At 47.2% G+C, this 6,011-nt stretch overlaps 1 pseudogene; it reads right to left on the bottom strand.

Annotated features, from left to right (window-relative positions):
* Positions 1-241: 241 nt before the first annotated feature.
* On the bottom strand, positions 242-5,378 carry LOC104338543 (keratin, type II cytoskeletal 7-like; annotated as a pseudogene).
* Between the last annotated feature and the right edge of the window lie 633 nt (positions 5,379-6,011).

Below are 6,011 nucleotides of genomic sequence, written 5' to 3'. Positions count from 1 at the left end.
TTCCTGGGGTGTGGAGGTCCAGCTGAAATCCTAACCCCTGGCCAACACATCCCTTGGGGGTGAGCTGAGTTTCTTGCACTCTTTGCAGCTCTGCAGCTCTCTCCATAGCTCCCTGCAGTCCTGCTGAAGAGTTCACCAGCACCTGGAGGGGCTGAGCTGTGTCACGAATGGCCCCCACCTCTGGCCTTAAATTCTTCTCTCCCAGGGATGCAGACGGGCTCACCAGGGGTATACTGCCTGCCTACACAGCTGGCAACGCTTCTGGAGGCAAATCCGCTGTGGCATGCAGCAGCGTCTCCAGGTGGGGATGCTCTACCAGCGCTGCTGGAGGACCTGCATCTTCTGGACTGTCTGCTGGATCCATATCCCAGGTCGTCTTCCCAGCCAGAGACGGTGTTACAAGGGGCAGTGACCACTGCCATGGGAAAACACAAGCTGAATCACTCATGGGGAGGACACGGCCTTCCTCCTCCCCCTGCTAACCAAAACTACGTTGTTTAGTGTTGTAAGGAACGTAGACAGCACACTCTCACAGGGCTCCCAAGGTGTATCCTAAAGGAGAAGAAAGTCACAAGGTTATCCATCACGTAACTAGCATCTGGGGCATTTTCCAGCCTCCTTGCCTCTGCTGAAGAGTCCCAAGGACTGAACACTGCCCACACGTAGTTGTAGTGGTACCCACCAGCTCTCTTCACCCTCGAGGAGAGATTTGTGTGTTGCAATCTTGATATCCAGGGCCAGCTCGACATTGAGCAGCTCTTGGTAATCCCACAGCATGCAAGCCAGCTCACCATTGGCCTTCCAGAGGGCATTCTGCAGCTCGACGTGCTTCTTCTTGACATCTTTCAGGGCACAGTCCCCACACTGCTCCGTATTACACAGTGATCTTTGCAGAGAGGACACCTGTCAGGGGAGACACTTTTCCCTGCCCTCTTTCTTGCCATACTCACCTTTGAAAGAGAAACTCTCACTTCTTTTGAGAGTCCCAAACTGGGAAGTATTGAGGTTGTTTTTATGAAAGCCAGATGATCCCATCATCAAATATCAATTCTGAAATACTACAGAAAGGCCAGACAGGTCCCTGTACTGCCAGGCTGTGTTTAAGTCTTGTTTTGAGGACACCAATACTTTGTTTTAATTGGAACTAATAATTAAGGTTTTCCATTAGTTCCCGTTATAAACTATGTAATGAATTAGATGGTCTGAAAATTATACCAGTTTCTATGGGTGCTGAATTACTGGTGAGTCATAATTCTACCTTACTTATTGGATGCTTTGAACCTGTGTCAGAAGCATTGTGTCCTGCCAGAATTCTTGCTGGAGCAATTTTAACAATTTTCCAAGTGGCTGCAGCTAATCCCATGATCTAATTTGGTGCAATTAGCTCTTTGCAATAATCAAAATGAGCCAACAGAAAATAGGCTCACAGATAATCCTCCTTCCCTGCTCAGCACAGGTAAGATCTTCTCTAGACCAATGGGACCGGCGTTAGGCAGTGCTCTTTGATAAACATGACTGGGCATCTCACGTCCAGGATCCAGTGAGTAAATATGATCCATCATACCTGCTTCTTCACTTTTGCAAGGTCACACTGCCTTCTCTGGATCACAAAACTCAGCTCTTCAATCTGTTTCTGGTGGGACTTCAGTTTATTGCAATGTCTCCCCTTTGCCTCCTCAAGCTCTTGGAGCTGAGAGTAAGAAAAGAGAGAGTTGGCAATTTAGTACTGGGCATGCACTGAAGATAGGAGTCTTACTTCTGTTTCCAGCATGAACTGAACTGGCTTCAGACAAGTCCTCACAACTTTGCAGCCCCTGAGACTTTCAGCAGCAAATGGAGCTTTTCTCCCACAGCCTTCACCGTTCAACTCACCTCCAGCCTCCTCATTCCCAGCATGACTGAGCCCTGTCCCATTGTGCTGTGTCCGTTCTGGGGACGTTCTCCTGACTTTGGGACTCACACAGTTTAGCAGAATGGAAAATTAGGTCCAAAGTTACAGTGAAGACAGAAAGAAACAAATCACTGCCTTTGCACTACTACTTTTGACAGTGAGAAAATTAAGGATATGTCACTGGATGCTACAGCTTACCCTAGTGCTGTATGACGTGTCCAACTCTGTTTCGCTTTTCTGAGCTATGTCCTTGTACCAGCAGTCAACACTCCTGAGGATGCCCTCCATGTCCAGGCCTCAGCTGTTGTCCATTTTTATAATGACAGAGGTGTCACGGGGACTTCTCTCCAGCTCAGAGACTTCCTAGAAGTCCTGTGAAGTGGCAGTACGCTGTCAGTATGCCTCTGTCACTGAATTTCTCGTCTCATACTCCAGAGGAAGTACCACCACTACTGAGAGCCTGACCTGAGCCACACAGGAGCTGAGACTAGATTTGATCACACATGAAACTTGAGGGGATTTTGGAGATCTCAGAGTCTACCTTATCTGGGATTCCCATTGCCTCCCAAAGAAAGCCTGATGGATTGGTTTAATTGGGCCTAAATCAGTGTAGGCAAGGAGCGGCTGGTAGGAATAGCTGCCATCAAGCAAGAATTTGACAAGAGCATCCATACCTGAGCAGACACGCATTTCAGGAACCCTATCTCCTGCTTCAGGGTTTCCAGATGTGCTTCCAGCTCTGCCTTGGTCAGATACACACAGTCCACATCCCAAAAGAGTTCCCAGACTTTTAGAAGTCAAAATGGTGCCTACACAGAGACCTAAGGCAATTTAATTATGTCTTTAGAGTAATGAATTTTGTTTAGGAAGTGTAGTTGGGAAGTTCAGATATCCCCCAAACAGCAACAGCTGAGGGGTCCCAAAAGCATACAATATCGCTGAGTTCTTGCTTGAAAAACATCATGATTTGGGCATGAGGACTAGCAAGCTATCAGCTTAGAATGAAATGCATTTTCCGTGCTAAAGGGCAGAGGTCTAATGCTCTCTGGCAATGCTTTGTGACACATTTTTCTGCATCCGTACTTGTCCAATGACTTTTAACATTCTCAAGAACTGACCCTTGTCTTGCAAGGAGCAGATCAGAGTAAACTCCGTGGATCGCTGCATCCAACCCTTCCATTTGTCCAAATTCCTTACCTTCTCCAGTAACACAAACTCCTTCTTGGCAGCTGTGCATCCATTCATTTCCTGTTCGTATCTGCTGGGGAATAGGAGTGAGAGGTTGCTGGGTTATCCTGAGACCAGAGAGCTTGTTTGCGTGGGTATTTAGGGGTCAGGGTGCTTTGGGATCTCAGCCTTTTATTACAGAGAAGTCTATTTGTATGGACACAAATAAAAGTCCAGTTAGACAAGCTGTTTGAGCTCACTGCCCTGGGGTTGGTTTCTGCTCACTCACTTGCATCTCATCTCTTCAACGATCTTCTCCATGTTGTTCAGCTCAGGCTCCATCTATCCCTGCTCATGCAGCAGTGAGTCCAGCCACCTCTGCAGGCCAATGAAGTTGTCAAAGACATGCTTGATGCTCTGCCGGGATGGCAGGGCCTTCTTGTGGAGTAGGGTCCATTTGGTGGCCAATATCCTGTTCTGCTGCTCCAGATGCTGTACCTGTATGAAGTAAACAAAGCCACCTTCTTCAGGCACATGCTTAGAAGCATTGTATGGGGACTAGACAAACGCGGGGCAAAACAAGGCATCTTCTTTTTGGAGTCGATGCCCCAGGGGCTTTTATGGTTTGAAGGGGAGAGGACAAAAGTGGGGCATTACGATCTTCGTAACCTTATAATCCTACAGCAAACTGTGTTTGCTGTGCTCCCATTCTCCAAGAAAGCCCCAGACAGCATAGCCTTTGTGGCAGCTACAGAAACTTTACATATTTATAATAAGAATATTTAAAATCGATCTAAATATCAGTTAGCTGATAGAGGAAACCATCCTTTATTGAGAGGAGACAATGCCACTTTACAAGGTCTAGCTGCACAGAGAGAAGTCGACAGTGCAGAAGCTTGGTAACCTTGGAGGAACAGCTCCCTTCCACTGTTAATAATAAAAACAGATGCATCTTATCAAAGCACTTAAGCCCACAAACCAGATTAAAATAACATAATCAGCTAGATCTGCACTTGAAGTGCGTGGTACTGGAGCCATGCATGCTAATACCAGCTCAAGGCTCCTGTAATAGGACGAGAGAAAGAGAGGAATCAAAGACCTGAGAAAAAAAGGTTTCCTTCACACATAAACTCCATCATTCCTTTAAGTCTTGTCTCAGCTCTCACCTTGTCAATCAAAGAGGCAAACTGGTTATTGAGGCTCTTCATCTGCTCTCTCTCCTGCTTTTGGATGTGCTGGATTTCGCAGTTGACCTTCACATCAAGAGGTTGCATCAGGCTCTCGTTGAAGTGCACCACACGAATACCTTCACTTCCGCAGCTCCTGCTGTGGAAGCCTGGCCCATGACTCCCACCTTCACTGTTGGCATGGATGCCCCTGCATCCCCAGCCTCCACGGACCCCCTGTGCAAGGCTTCAGCCAGAAGAAATCCTTTTACCCCCATTTATGCTTTGGAGGCTTTTGCTGCTGTGGCTCCAGGTTCCATAACCTCTGCTGAACAGCACAGCAAAGGGGAAAGCACTGCTTCGGCAGCGGCTCGTGCCACTCGCAGCAGAAGACGATGAGCAGAACTTTCTTACATGAAGAGACCTTTGCACTGACAACAGCTGGCTCATGCTGGCAGAAGTGATGGAGGAGAGGATGCTGGAGGACTGCAGAGCGTGCAGCTCCAAAAGGTGCCCCTCTGCTCCAACAGCCCCGAGCACCTCCTTTATACTCAGCGCAGAAGTGGGGTTTGGTTGAGGCAGATTAATAATTTGGGTTTTCTTGGGGTTTGCCTTGCCTGGGAGCAATTCATAGGCTGAAATATGCAAAACAATGCACAACTCCAAACATTTGTGAAATCCTATGGAATTTTACTGTTTTTAAATTGCTTTGCTTGCATACTCAGCTGGGAGGATCCCGTGGGCTGGGTTTTGTGAGGATTCTTCTGTTGTTTTAGTTTGTCCTCCTTCCTTGCATTGATCACAGTTTAGCAAATGGCCTTAAGAGCATCTCCCTCTGTCAAGGCCAGTCAGTAAAGGAATGTTCCGTTGAACGGCAAACTAAAAGTGTTTTTTGCAGTATCTGTTCTTCTCGTGGTCACTCACTTCACAAGGGACAGTAGAAGTCCATGAGGCATAGCCAAAGGCAGCCCACGGCTTGGAAGATGGGAACCATAGCGTGGACCAGACATGCAGATTTCCTTCCTACAGGAGTGCAAAATTCTTCTTTTTTATAAATAGCCCTCCACACACCATCCTCAGTTACAGACCACGACTGACTGGGCAGAACCCATTTCCTCTAACTTTGGATGACAGGTCTGCTGAGAGACAGGCATGTCTGAGATACTGCGAGAGAGAGCACCTTCCTCTTCCTCACTGAGTCCAAGAAAGTCTGAAGCGACCAGCTCGGCCTAACATGCCCAACTTTTAGAAGAATGGATTAGCGTAGATGTATCTTCTCATTAAGCTTTTGGCTCTGATTGTGTAGAACACATCAAAAAATGAGACTCACATGGAGAAGACAATAAATAGCCAAGAAGACAGGCAGCTCGGCCACAAGGCTGTTAACTGGGTGCTTGTTGATTGTTTAATTGGAAGCAGCGGTAGGCTTGGTCTTGGTGGGCAGACTATGAATGCACCAGCAACCAGCATCCTGCAAAAGTACCTCGTGAATGCAGCTGCTGTATGGCTGCTCTCTGCCACTGTCCTTTCTTCTTGAGGTTGTAATTAAAACCCCTGGGATATCTCAAGGCAAATAAAAAAGATTTATTGGAGTTTCTTGACGGACAGGGAAGAAAAGGCTGGTAAGTTTAATGCATTTGCTGGGAGCCTCACAATACCTCAGAGATGGAGCCAAGATCACATCTCTGTGGCTTCTTGCCAAGGTCTCTTTCAACAGAGGAAGGCAAAGGGTTTCATTTCAGATGATTTGAAAGAAACTGTTTTCCCCTGCTATTGAGCCGTACTAA

This window comes from Opisthocomus hoazin, chromosome 32 (assembly GCF_030867145.1).
Source record: "Opisthocomus hoazin isolate bOpiHoa1 chromosome 32, bOpiHoa1.hap1, whole genome shotgun sequence".
Lineage (NCBI taxonomy): Eukaryota > Metazoa > Chordata > Aves > Opisthocomiformes > Opisthocomidae > Opisthocomus > Opisthocomus hoazin.
Note: the sequence above shows the minus strand (reverse complement) of the source record. Positions and strands in the feature narration are given on the sequence as shown.